At 52.0% G+C, this 14,256-nt stretch overlaps 1 pseudogene; it reads left to right on the top strand.

The window, feature by feature from the left end:
- Positions 1-1,052: 1,052 nt before the first annotated feature.
- On the top strand, positions 1,053-13,951 carry LOC123405008 (annotated as a pseudogene).
- Positions 13,952-14,256: the final 305 nt, after the last annotated feature.

Genomic DNA, 14,256 nt, shown 5'->3' with positions numbered 1-14,256 from the left:
TAGTCGATATAACGCACTTTCACCTTGCCGGCCTTATCTCTTCACCCCCTTTCTCTTCCACACACTCTCCCTCCTTCCCAGCTTTTCCCACTTGCCCATTCTGTGTTGCGACCACCGCGACCACCACCATGTGCCGGTATTGTGATCCTGGAGAGAACTACGACGAGCATGACTGAGCTACTTCATGGCAGCCGCTAGTGTTGCGTGCTCCGCATGGGTCCAAATCCCATGGCCATCGTGGTTGCTGCGAACGCCGTCGGTGTTGATGTAAGCCGACGGTTCGTTGCTACGATGCAGCTTCCCGTCGTCGTTGTGCTGTGATGCAGCTTCCCTTCGCCGTCGTGCTGCGTCGTACCACCCCGTCGCTCTCGTGCTGCAATGAAACGTCGACGCGTTGGTGATAGCGCTGCAATGAAGTTTCATCGGTGGTGGTGGTGATGCAATGGAGCTTCGTCGCATCGTGTGGGGCTGCAATGAAGCACCGGTGGGGCTGCGAGCATCAATAGTGTTGCAGTGAAGCTTCGTCGGCGCATCGTCGGGGTCGTGAGGATCAGTGAAGCTCCGGTGCTGTAATGGAGCTTCATCGGTGCCAACGGTGATGCGTTGCCGCTTTGTCTTGCCGTCGGGGGTGGCAACGGAGCTCACCGTGGGGTTGTTGTTAGGGGGTGCGCTCGATGTTACCATCTGAATAGCATCGTGATGCGTCAGATCGGATGTTCACTACAGATCAAACGGTTGACTGGATGGATGATTTTTAGGAAAAATCATCCACCTGATCGGTAGGAGTCGCCATTTCGAAAAGGGTATGCTAGAGATGCTCTAACGCACTGGCCCGTTATGCAAACGAATTGAGCGGAGCAGAGCAGAGAAAGAAAAGGAAAACAAAATAGCTGTGTCAGTGAGCAGAGCAGCGGCTAGGAGCTGTCCCAATCCATCCCCGACATTGTTGCCCCTGAGGGGAGCTCGCCGTCGGGTAGCCTCCCTCCCGGCCCGCATCCGGCCACTCTCCTCTTTCCCCCAATCTCCACAACCCTAGCTACCGAGAATCACCAATGGCGCCGGCGCGGGCCTCGCCGGTCCGCAAGCGGAGGTTCGCCGACCAGCCGCCGCCCGTCGTGACCAAGCGCCGCGCGACAAAGGGGCGCCGTAGTGACCCCGAGTTCGTTGGAACTCCACCGTGACGCAACTTGACGGCGAAGCCTCCAAACCTTGCTCTAGATACTAATTGTTGGCTTTTCGCCCTCAGGATCGAACACACGATCGCCCTGCAGCTCGACTAGTCGTGTACGTGCAACTCGGCTCAACGTATACGAACTAGCTGTAGCACTCGATATCTCACCGGCGCTCACGCAAACACCGGGACCAGATCACACGCACGCGAACGCAGCAACACGAAGATGGCCAGAGGCACGTGTCGTGCCTCGTAATAATCTCTTTACTGCTTTTCTCGTTTTTCTGGTGTACAAAACTCACGTCTACCGTTGCTTATATAGATGCAACAATGACTCCCAACCCAAAAGCTGACTCGTGAACTAAACCGACCCAAACTACGCTTTCCTATTTTACTTGAACACGTAGACTACTAGTACCACACACGGTCACTTTCCTAGACTAATTACCGGCAAGCTGATCAAACTACTAATCCTAACTAAGGCCCTGTTTGGAATCATAATAGATTATAATAATCTGGATTATGAAGATAGATTATATAATCTGGTATATAAAAATAATCTAGGCGGGCATGTTTGGAAGCCAGATTATATAAACTGTAATCCAGGTTTTACATTGCATAATGACCTGTGTGCCCTTTGTTTTTTTTAAAAAGAGGAGGGTTGCGGTGGCATGAATGTAATTATCTTTAACTTTACAAGAGTAATGGGTCTTTAGCAATCCATAATCTGATTTTAGCTGGTGTAGAGTAGATTATGAGTTTTTAATAATATGTCCATCTAGTTTTTATAATGTACACCATAATCTGTCATGTTTGAAGACAAAATAGATTATAAAAACTGAGTTATATAATTTAAGTGGTTTCAAACAGGGCTAAGGTATGTTTGGATTATTCCAACAGCGACAAAGGGGCGCCGTCGTGACCCCGAGTTCGTTGGGAATCCCATCCCCGCCCACAAAGCTCGGGCCAACTTTCCCGACCGCTACCAACGCGCCCCTGCCAAGAGGTAGCTGACGACGGCCCCTTGTGCCTCTCTATTCGATATTGTGCTGAATGCTTAGGGTCTCTGCGTCTGCGTTCCTCTGAGCAGGAATGGGGTGGAGGAGGAGGTGAAGGCGCACCGCCATTACCGGGCGGCCAAGGTGGACGGAATCGTCTATAAGCTCGGTGATGATGTGTATGTACTGGTAATCAGCAAGAAAATTATGCTTCCTGCTTTGAAATACTCTCTCACTCATTTGATGTTAATTGTGCGTCATCATGCAGCATAATGCTCTGTTTCTGCACCTCCTGATGTGGTTGCCAACATGCTTCCTGCTATGAAATCTGGCTGTTAATTGTGCCACAATCATACACACTCTACTTCTTTGTGCAAAATGAATTTACACCTCAGCTTCCATGGCTTAATGCCATTTTTGGTACCAAACTGCATCCATCCATACGCCACCTTTCACCGTGAATATGGTTTCTGCTGTGCGCTATCTGTTAGATGTTTGCATATGCCTTTTCATTCCTGATTCCTTTATCATCATCCCTGTTTAGGCTAGGAAAGGAAAACCTCATTTCGTTGGTAGAATCACCGAACTTTTTGAGGGAACAGACTGCGTCCACTACTTCAACTGCCGTTGGTTCTTCCGATCCGAGGACACGGTGATCTCGACCGCGAAGTTGGTTGATGATCATAGTCATGACCCCAAGCGGGTCTTCCTCTCTGACGAGACGGACGACGACCCGCTTGACTGTATTGTGTCCAAGCTTAAAATAGTGCAAATCGATCCCAAGGTTAGTGCTCTTGTTCACAACTGTGCTTCCCTTCCTTAATGAAATGGTTCTCACTTTTTTAACTCCATGTTTTAGCTTGATCTGGAAGCAAAAGCCAAACTAGCTGCTCGCAGCGATCTGTACTATGACATGTCGTACACTGTGGCCTACTCTACCTTTGGAAATATCACAAAAGGTTATTGCTGCTATGACCTTTGTACTCGTTTCAGTTATGCAAGATTTTTATTGACCTATTTAATGCTTTATAAATATGTCCAATATTGTCGCTAAAATTTGTTGTAACTCTGTTTAGTTTTGTAAATTAACTCCTAAGAATTGAGCATTTTAACCAACCCGTTAAATAGTTTTCCCATCACATTATGTTGATCATAATCTGGTTTAAGTTAAAATCCAAGCTCATTGTCTTATGCCCATGCTCAGAAATGGTTGCTGCTAACCTATAACTCTGTTCAATTATGCAAACTAATTTTGTCCTACTTAATGTTTAAATATTTCCAATATTGTTGCTAAATTTTGTTGTAACTCTGTTTAGTCATCTAAATTAACTCCTGGGAGATGAACATTTTAAAGAATATGTAAAAACAAATTCCATCTGTCCATGTTGATCATAATCTAGGATTCTTGGTTAAGTTTAATCCAATCTTATTGTCTTATGTCCAACCTTCTGCGTTTTGAATGTTAATTCTACGGATAGGTTCGGTAGAAATTAGGGTGGCATATTTTTTCTGTGCACAAATATTTTTGGTAGAAAAAAGATAGTATTAACTGCATGGGCCTAGGAATTTTCATCTATCAGTTAACTTATCTTTGGTTGATATCACCTATAATCTTGGGCAATTAGGACATGATCGCATCAGCGTGTTCAGTAATTTTAATGATCTGTTGAATAATCACTGAATATGTGTTCTAGTTGTAGATATAAATGGGATTTCAGGGATTTCTTCGGATTCCGAGTTGGAAGCTGACACCTCTGTGGCAACTGCGACGCTACTTGACCTTTATTCTGGTTGCGGCGGCATGCCCACTGGATTGTGCTTGGGCGCTGCACTAGCTGGATTGAAACTTGAGACGGTATTACTTAGCCTTATATTTATTTGGAGAATAATTTGTCGACCACCCTTCATTATTTCAATAATTTCCCTTGTATATTTGTAGAGGTGGGCTGTTGATTTTAACAGCCACGCATGCAAAAGCTTGAAGTCCAACCATCCCAGGACAGAGGTCTCATGAATCTTTAGTTCTTTTTGGCTGGTACAAATCCTCTTGTTTTAGCTGACCAGAATTTTCTTGTGATTTCTGAATATATGTGCGGAACGAGAAAGCGGATGATTTTCTATCTCTTTTAAAAGAATGGGCAATTCTATGTGACCAATATGTCCATGGTAATAATGCTGAGACACCTCCTGCGATGGCTGATGAGGAGGAAGAGGGTGAACTCGAAAAGGACGAATATGTCGTACAAAAACTCACTGATATCTGCTATGGTGGCGTTGGTAGAAAAAGATGCATTTATTTCAAAGTGCTCCACTCTCCATCTAGTTCTTTCTAGTGCTCGTACTTCTGTTATTTAGGTTGTGTGAATATTCTCTTGAACAGGTGCAATGGAAGGGATATGGTCCCGAAGAGGATACCTGGGAGCCCATTGAAAACCTTAGGTTTGTATCTAATTTGACATAATTCTATTACATAATAATGTCTATTTCCATTGCATTTATTGAAATAAGATCAATGTACACTGCACTGATTCTTTTTTAATGTTCAGTGATTGCCCTTTAAAAATAAAGGAGTTTGTTCAAGAAGGCGACATGCGAAAAGTATTACCACTGCCTGTGATTACTTGCTATTTTTCTCCTTAATTTTACCTGGTTTATTAGATTGGCTGATGTTGTTTATTTGTTCTGTTACTTTAAAGGGTGATGTAGATGTCTTGTGTGGGGGGCCGCCTTGTCAAGGGATAAGCGGGTTAAATCGGTTCAGAAACCGTGACGACCCACTAAAAGATGATAAGAATAGGCATCTGGGGCCGTGTATATCTTGTTCAGAACGCCGAGGAATACACCCCGAGAGAGCCCGCACCCCCTCCCCGCGCCGCAGGCCACTCCGGCCGCGGCGGCCACCCACCAAGCCATTATGACCGGCCGGGGCGGGCCTACCCCCGGCGGTCCGCCGGCCTTCCCGGCCTCCCCAGGCGCGAGCCCGCGCGTCGTCGTAGCGCCCCGCGGTCCGTCGCCTGCGCCTCCTGCATCGCCCCGGGCGTTTCTGCCGGATCCAGCCTCGCCTGCTCCTACTGCGTCGCCCCGGGTGTTTCTGCCGGATCCAGCTCCAGCGCCGCGGCTCCTGCTCCCAGGGGAGTGCTCCTACGCGGCATCCGACGGTCCGCCGCGTGCCCCCTCCCCGACGCCGATGGGGGACAGGAGATGGGAGCTGCGGGATCCGCGGGTACGGGATCCATCACCTGTCCCGGAGGAGCCCGGGCGCATTCAAGGCCGGCGCGTCAAGTCCATCATCGTCGACTCCTCGGGGGCCGAGGTTACCATTTCGGGGCCGGATCCGGGCTGGACCGAGGTGGCTCGGCGGGGAAAGCGCCTGACACCGGCGGAGTCCTCGGTACCCCGGTCCCTTCCAGGTACGCGCCGGTCCGACCGCCGCGTCGTCCACTCTGCTGCTGACCCGCAAGCTGCGCCGCTCCATATTAGCCCGTTCGCCGGCCGTTGTTTTCGCTGTCTCAGCAAGCGCCATCGCTTAGCGTCCTGCCGTGACCCAGTTCATTGCCTTAGCTGTAGGAGAGCAGGGCACATCGCCTCTCGGTGCCCACGAAACCGAAAGGCAGGCATCTCGCTTAGGGACAGGTTGGGTCCGACGCCTCGCGTGATTCAACTGTCCGACCGACTGCGATTCCCTCCTCCTCCACCTGCGGCCATGGCTCCGGCGACTCCCTCCATGCTCCACCACCTAGACTCTTCTCGGCGCCCCAGGGAGAGCCGTTCCACGGCGGTGCTCTCCCCCGCTCTGGACCAGGCGGTGTTCTTCCTCCGTAGCCACGCCGTGACTCTCTCCGCAGCTGATGGGGTCAACATCTCCTCGCCGATGGCTGTGGGCAAGGCCCTGGAGGCGCAGCTCTCGGTGCCAGTCCACTCCCTGCGGGTCACGGCTCACCACCCCGAACATTTCTTCGTCATCTTCACGCAACCAGCTCACCAGGTGAACGCCGTGCGCCGGGGCTCCATCCGGGTCGACGACGCCTGTTTCAACATCAGCCCGTGGCACGAACACGACCTCGCCACGTTCGACTCTCTTCTGCTCCACGTTTGCGTCGTCATCGAGAAGGTCCCCATGCATTTCTGGTCGGTGGAGGGGGCGGAGGAGATTCTCGGCCGGCGGGTGCGCGTCGACCGTCTCGACAGCCGGACTCTCGAGCGGGGCCACACCAAGACTTTTGCCTGCTGGGTCTGGGCCAGAGACGTAGCAGACATCCCTACGTCGCACATGCTGGGGGTCCTTCCTCGCGGAGCCGGCAGGGTGGAGGAGATGGAGGGATTCTCCCCACCAGACAGGAGAGTCGCGCCACCGCCGGCCTCGGCGGAGTACACCATGCTGATTCACGTCGACAGGGTGGAGGACTGGACGCAGCCCTCTCCGCGCTCCTCCCACTCCGCCCAGAGCGGTCTGCCGTCGTCTGGCTCCGACGACGAGGGCACTCCCTTTCCCCTCGTGGCCCCTGCGTCCTGGACGCTGGGGGTGGAAGATGACCAAGGAGGGGAACGAACGCATCGTCGGCCTCCTGCTCCTGTAGCCAGCGTAGGGTGCTTGGGCGCCCCTAGAGATAGCCGACCGAGGGACCGGGACGGCGAGGGCGGATCGGGCGCAGGCGGCCACAGGTCCTGGAAGGACGTCCTCCTGCACCGCGGCGCCTCGCGCGCCCCTCGCGCTTCGCCTTCTCAGCGCCGCCGCAGCAAATCACCACCGGCCAGACGCGGCTCCAGGGAGTCCTCGGACCGCCGCTCGGGGGCAGGGAGGAGCAAAGCGCCGGCTAGGCGCCAGACGAGGCGCCCTAGTGTTAGTGCAACTACGACACTGTCTGCCAAGTCCGCGGGCGAGGCTGCAGCGGGCAGCCAGCCCGCGCCAGGCGACAGGTCTAGTGCAGCCGGCAAGGACCCGGTTGAAGAGTTCTTCAGGACCGCGAAGAAGCCCTCCCTGGCCTCCGTCGTCGTCGACGGTCTGGCTGCTGACGTCCACAACGCCGCGGAGGCGGCAGTCGCAGCCCCACTTGACTTCGTCGACGCCACCCTTCTCCAAGCCTCGGGGGAGTCAGTGGAACTGGACGCCTTCAGCCCTACGCCGTCGGCCGCGGCATCCGAGCTGGGACAGTTCCACAAGGCCACCCCATCAGCAGCCAACACTTTGGAGGTCCAGCTCGGGGCTGTCACCGGACGCGTCAGGGAGTTGGAGATCGGCGGGAAAGTAGCCGGGCCGGAATCGCGAGATCTCTTTCGGACCTCCAAGCAGCAGCCCCTCATTGCTACTGTACCCGCGTGCCGTCCCGCGGCGCAGCCGAAGACAAGGGCCGCCTCTACCCCGACCCGTTCCAGTGCGCGGCAAGCTGCCATCGGCTCCTCAGTACCGGTGGCACAGCACGCATCCCTGCGCATCGTGAAGGAGCTCGGTCTGCTCGGCCCTCGGGATAGGCTCACGGCAGAAGTAGCGAAGGCACTTCTCCAGCGCTTCGAAGAGCCACTGTCCGACGGCGACATCTCGGTCATCGCCAGGCTGACCCACCTGGACGGTGAGGCGCTGCGGGTCATGGCTCGTATGAACGGACCCGACGGAGCTGCCGATGAGGCCACCGTGTGATCATGTTAGCTGTCCTTAGTCTTAGTCTCCGATGGCGTCCGATCCCCGACCGTTGCTATCTAGCCTGTTCCCTAGTTCGTAGTGGCAGTAGGATGTATCTTGAGTGCCGGTGCATCTTGGGTGCTGTTGGTGGGCGCCGGCCCAAACCTTGTATGATGGTGGTGTACTTTGTCAGCCCTGGGTCGTCCTGTTTTAGTCATCGGAGATTCCATTGTGTTTTAGATGTATAACAAGATTCAACCCATCATGTGCTGGAACGTTCGTGGCTTGAACAATCCAGCCAAGAGAGCGGCAGTCGGGGAGCTGGCAGCCGCCCAGCGCACAGCCATTCTTTGCATCCAAGAGACAAAGATCGCCGCCTGATCACCGGAGCTAGTCCGCGAGATCGGGGGCGCTAGGCTAACAGGATGTATCGCTCTTCCGGCAATAGGAACTAGTGGAGGCGCGGCGATCCTTTGGGACAAGGACTTGGTCACAGTCTCATCGCATGCCATAGGGATCTTTGCTATTACAGCCAAAGTAACCTTCCTCGGACAGGCTCAGGACTTCTGGCTTTCGACAGTCTACGGTCCGGTGGACGACGCGAGAAAGGATGCTTTCCTTCGGGAACTCTCACTCTCGGCGCCACCACCAAATGATCCTTGGCTTATCAACGGCGACTTCAACCTCATATACGAGGCACGGGACAAGAACAACATAAATCTCAACCGTAGGTTGATGGGTAGGTTCCGAGCAGCCATCGACGCTAAGGGGTTGAAGGAGATCAAATGCAAGAACCGTAGATACACGTGGAGCAACGAGCGCAACGACCCAACCCTAATGAGCATCGATAAATTCTTCTGCAATACATCCTGGGAATGCATTTTACCATCCGTATCACTCATCGCAGAGTCGACAGCAACATCAGACCACTGCCCGCTGATTTTAGCTGACACTTCCGCCGCCCCCCGGACAGCCCTATTCAGATTCGAGAGCTTCTGGCCCAGCTTCCCTCGTTTCTATGCAACGGTGGAGCGGGCATGGAAGAGGCCGGAGCGGTCCTCGTGTCCGTTCCAACACCTTGCCACGAAGATGGCGAGAACTGCAAGAGAGCTCAAGATCTGGAGCAAGAGTTTCTTTAGCCAGGCCAAGCTGCAATTCCACATGGCGGCAGAGATAGTGCTACGTCTAGATGTCGCACAGGAAAGGCGCCGTCTCTCAGACGCAGAGCATGCCCTCCGTAAGCTGCTGAAACTACGACTGCTGGGTCTCGCGGCACTGGAGCGTGCTCGCAGGAGACAGGCCTCTCGGCTCACCTGGCTCCGGCTAGGAGACGCGGGCACCAAGTTCTTTCATGCCAAGGCAACAACTAGGAAGCGGAAGAATTTTATCCACTGTCTCCGAGTAGGAGGCGACCTACTTACGACACACGAGCACAAGGAGGAGGCCATTCACAACCACTTCAAACTCTCCATGGGTAGCAGGATAGAGCGATCCCTGCAAGTGGACTGGTCGATCTTTGACCTACCTTCTGTCCACAATAGGGGCTTAGACAACCCTTTCTCTGAGGAAGAGGTCTGGGAGGCGATCAAAGCATCACCGGCAGAGAAGGCCCCAGGGCCAGATGGATTCTCTGGGACCTTCTATAGATCCTGCTGGCACATTATCAAAGAAGACATCATGGCAACATTCACTAGTTTCTACAACCTGTCTAGAGGAGACTTCGCCAAGTTAAACACAGCCCTGATAATTCTGTTACCAAAGAAGGACGGTGCGAGTGCGATCCAGGACTACAGACCGATTAGTCTAATTCATTCGGTGGCCAAGCTAATCTCCAAAGTCCTCTCCAGGCGTCTATCCGCGGTGATAAGTACCATAATCTCACCGGCGCAATCTGCATTCCTTCGCTCCAAATCAACGCAAGATAGTTTCCTCTACGTGCAAAATATAGTACGATCACTGCATAGGAAGAAACAGCCAGCTCTGCTGCTTAAGCTAGACATTGCTAAAGCTTTCGATAGCGTCTCATGGGAGTACCTTCCAGAGGTGATGCAGCAGCTACGTTTCCCGGCACGCTGGCGGGACTGGGTGTCCCTACTGCTCTGCACGGCCTCTTCGGCCGTCTTGCTAAACGACACTACCGGCTGCTACTTCACTCATCAACGAGGCCTACGGCAAGGAGACTCCCTCTCCCCACTGCTCTTCATCATCGCCATTGACACCCTCCACCGCCTCCTAGAGAAGGCTACGGAGTTGCAAGAAATTGCACCGCTACCAGGCAGGGGAATCCCCCTCAGAGTTAGCCTCTATGCAGACGACGCCGTCATCTTCGCCAATCCGGCAGCAGAAGAAATCATAGTTCTCATGGCTATCCTACGTGACTTTGGGCGAGCATCGGGGCTGCTCATCAATCCGTCAAAATCAACAGTTGCTCCGATTAGGTGTGATGGCGCAGACCTGCATCACATCTTAGCTGCCTTCGGAGGGAAAGTAGTCGCCTTCCCGCTGACCTACCTGGGACTCCCGATAACTTTATCGAGGCTTAGGCTCGTCCACATCCAGTTCATCTTAGACAGGATCAGAGCTAGGTTAGCGGGATGGAAGGGGAAGCTTCTTAACATAGCCGGCAGGCGAGTCTTAGTACGTAACGTCCTCTCAGCCCTACCCACTTTCGCACTATCTGTGCTAAGGGCGCCAAGGAAATTTTTCAATGAGATAGATAGAGCTAGACGTCGCTTTCTGTGGGCCCAAGAAGATGGCGAGCTAGGTGGAGGCAAGAGTAAAGTAAACTGGCCCACAGTCTGCTCCCCTATGGAGAATGGGGGACTTGGCATCCTTGACCTAAACCGTTTCAGCCGGGCCCTCAGGCTAAGATGGCTTTGGCTGCAATGGACGAGCAATGACAGGGCCTGGCAGGGCATGAATCTTCCCTGCGACGAGGTGGACAGAGAGCTTTTCAACGCATCAACAACTGTCACCCTAGGCAACGACGTAACGGCATCTTTCTGGCATTGCTCGTGGACGGGAACAGGCTCCCTCAAGACATTGTTCCCATCCCTTTTTAAGCACTCCAGGAGGAAGCAAAGAACAGTGCGGGAGGCACTTCGGAACAACACCTGGATAGCAGACTTAGCGCATGGTAGCAATACGCACCTTTGGGAGGACGCGATTAGGCTCCACAGATGGCTACAAGACAGAGATTTGCAACTCCACGCCGAAACAGCTGACGCTATTACATGGAACCTTGAGGCCTCACAAACATACTCGGCCAGGTCGGCGTACAAGGCACAGTTCCAAGGAAGGTTAACGTCCGACTTCAAGAAGATAATCTGGAAGACTTGGGCACCCCCTAGGCTCAAGATTTTTGTCTGGCTATTTCTTCGCAACAGGCTATGGTGCAATGACCGACTGCAACGTCGTGGATGGCCAAACGGCTACTTCTGTCAGCTATGCCTACGGAACTTGGAGACATCAGTTCATTTGTTCTGGGAATGCCCCATGACGCTGCAGATTTGGACGCATGCCGCCTCCAGGGCTGGATGCGCCTCTTTGTCCCCTCCCACATGGGTGACGAAGACAGGGTCAGCCGAGAAAATAACCGCAATGATCGGAGCGGCTCAACCGCTTCACCGCAAGGCTACCAAGACGATGATCATACTGATTCTATGGAAGATTTGGAAACACAGGAACGACTGCACCTTCACAAACAAGCAGGCGCATATAATAGCCATAAAATGCGCAATCACGAGAACCGTTGAGCTATGGAGACAAGCTGGAGCATCCTTCTTGGAGCACCCTTTCTGGAAGCCTCCGTGAGGGATCGGCTCTACCCCCCTCCTCTTTCTTTTTAAGTTTCTCTCTCATTTTTCTCCTTGATCCTAGGATCGTATCCCCCGCCCTTCTGTAACCGCTTTTCTACCTGCTAAGTTCTAATATATGCCAGCATTCCAAGCTGGATCTTTCAAAAAAAAAAAGAATAGGCATCTGGTCACTTTTATGAACATCGTGTCCTATTTGCGGCCCAAGTTTGTTTTAATGGAAAATGTGGTGGATATACTGAGATTTGCAGAGGGATATCTAGGTAGGTATGCGTTGAGCCGTTTGGTGGCTATGAACTACCAGTCTCGGCTGGGTATTATGGTAGCAGGTTGTTACGGGCTTCCATAATTCCACATGCGCATATTCCTATGGGGTGCCCTCACTACAATGGTTTGTTTTAATAGTCTTTCTCACTTTCAGTTTTTGTTAAAAAATTATTTCTGAGATGATTGATCAGTTGTATTTGGATGTGCAGGTGCTCCCGAAATATCCTCTCCCCACGCATAATGTACGAGGCGGTGCACCCGCCCACATCCGTGGTAAGTAAAACCATAATAAAATTAAGATCATAATGAAATCCTGTGAGAAGTGAAAATATGCTGGCGAGCTTTTTTTTTTTGTTGCAGCAAAGCATTGTCGCATACAACGAAAACCAAAATCCAACCTTGAACAATGCATTGGTTCTTGAAGATGCGATCTCAGATTTACCGAAGGCATGTATTTACTTGACTTCTATATGTCATATTTTCCAGATACAGTCTTACATCGGTTATGCAGGTTGGTAACGATCAAGGTGATGACATAACTGAATACCTTGTGAAACCAGAGACGGAATTTCAGCGCTACAATCGTCTTAGCCGTAAAGGTAACTATATAGCTCTTTTGATAAGACGAATATATGCTCGTCTTTTTTTGTGTGTGTGAAAAGCCCTTTCCTTTTGAATTTCACGTTTCAATTCAGTTTTATGCAAGGTGATGACATAACTGAATACCTTGTGAAACCAGAGACGGAATTTCAGCGCTACAATCGTCTTAGCCGTAAAGGTAACTATATAGCTCTTTTGATAAGACGAATATATGCTCGTCTTTTTTTGTGTGTGTGAAAAGCCCTTTCCTTTTGAATTTCACGTTTCAATTCAGTTTTATGCCTTCAAATTATTATTTTTAATGCTGTTCCAATGTTCTAGAAACGTTGGACTACTCATTCGGTGATAAAACTGGTCCTGGAGAAGGCAAGCTACTGGATCACCGTCCTCTGAAGTTGAATGAAGATGATTATGAGCGCGTTAAGCAAATACCATTGAAGAAGGCAGGTGGCTGAATTTTTCCAAATATTTCTTGTGTTATTACGTCTTTTCCCTTGGTGAAAATTTATAATTCTCGCTTAGGGAGCCAACTTCCGTGACCTGACAGGCGTAAGAGTTGGGCCAAACAACGTCGCTGAGTTTGACCCTGAGATTCCACGAGTTTACCTTGAGTCTGGCAATCCATTGGTACGTGTTGTGTACCGCCCAATGTCATGTGAATTTTTCTAGTCACAGTCGCTGAAGATTGCATACCTGTATGGCCAGGTCCCTGAATATGCAATGAATTTCAGGAGTGGCAAGTCTCTGAGGTTAGGCTCTGCGTCTCTCTCTGAAACTATACTAGCTAGGTTGTTGATGCTGCTATTAAGATGCACGCTGTGATGCATGTATAGGCCGTTTGGACGACTGTGGGGGGATGAGACGGTTCCTACAGTGATGACCAGTCCAAAGCCACACACGCAGGTCAGCTTTGTCACTAGCTGCCTCAGTTTTCTGATCTGACCATTTAGGAAGCACGTAACCTTTTTTGTTCAGTTTCGACAGTGTCCTAAACCTGTTTCGTGTTGCTGCCTGCAGGCTATATTACACCCGAGTCAGGCCCGAGTTCTGACTGTCCGTGAGAACGCAAGGCTGCAGGGGTTCCCAGATTATTATCGCCTGGACGGTCCCATTGAGCAGCGGTAAGTTTACTACGAACTGTTCTTCTTTCCTTCATAAATCAAGACGGAAACTTGAACATATGTTGGTCTTGAATCCTGATGCTGGCAGGTACATGCAAGTCGGCAACGCAGTGGCGGTCCCTGTTGCCCGGGCCTTGGGATACTCTCTGGGCCTGGCGTACCTTGGCAAACAGGACGGGGGCAACGACCCGCTGTTTGTGCTGCCCGCCAACTTCTTTAGCCCAGGGCAGACCGAGGCCGTCGCGAGGGCTTCGTCGGTTGGGTTGCGTGCAGACGAGGTTGCACAGGAGTAGGATTGGTTAGGATTGGCGACTGAACTAGGTTGCTGTGATTTGTTAGAGCATCCCTGGTAGAACCCTCAAACCCTTAAATTTAAAATCAGTTTTAAGGGTTGAGAATTGTCCATTTTTGACACTTTTAAAGGTTGAAAAACAGGGGAAAAGACTAGAACCCTCAAACCCAAGTACCCAACCTTTAAAATCGGAATACAGCCAGGACCGCGTGCGCCGGCTGCTGGCGCTCGCGCTGCTGCTGCGGCGCCGCCGCGGCGAGCTCCTTCTGCGGCAGGGAGAGGGAAGGGGAGGGGCGGCTGGCGCGGCGGCCGGGGCGGGCGCGGCCGGCGCGGGGGCGGGGGCGACGGCGGCCGGGGCTGGCGGGGCGCGACGGC

This window comes from Hordeum vulgare, chromosome 6H, assembly GCF_904849725.1.
Source record: "Hordeum vulgare subsp. vulgare chromosome 6H, MorexV3_pseudomolecules_assembly, whole genome shotgun sequence".
NCBI lineage: Eukaryota > Viridiplantae > Streptophyta > Magnoliopsida > Poales > Poaceae > Hordeum > Hordeum vulgare.
This window is presented reverse-complemented; position numbering and strand designations above follow the sequence as displayed.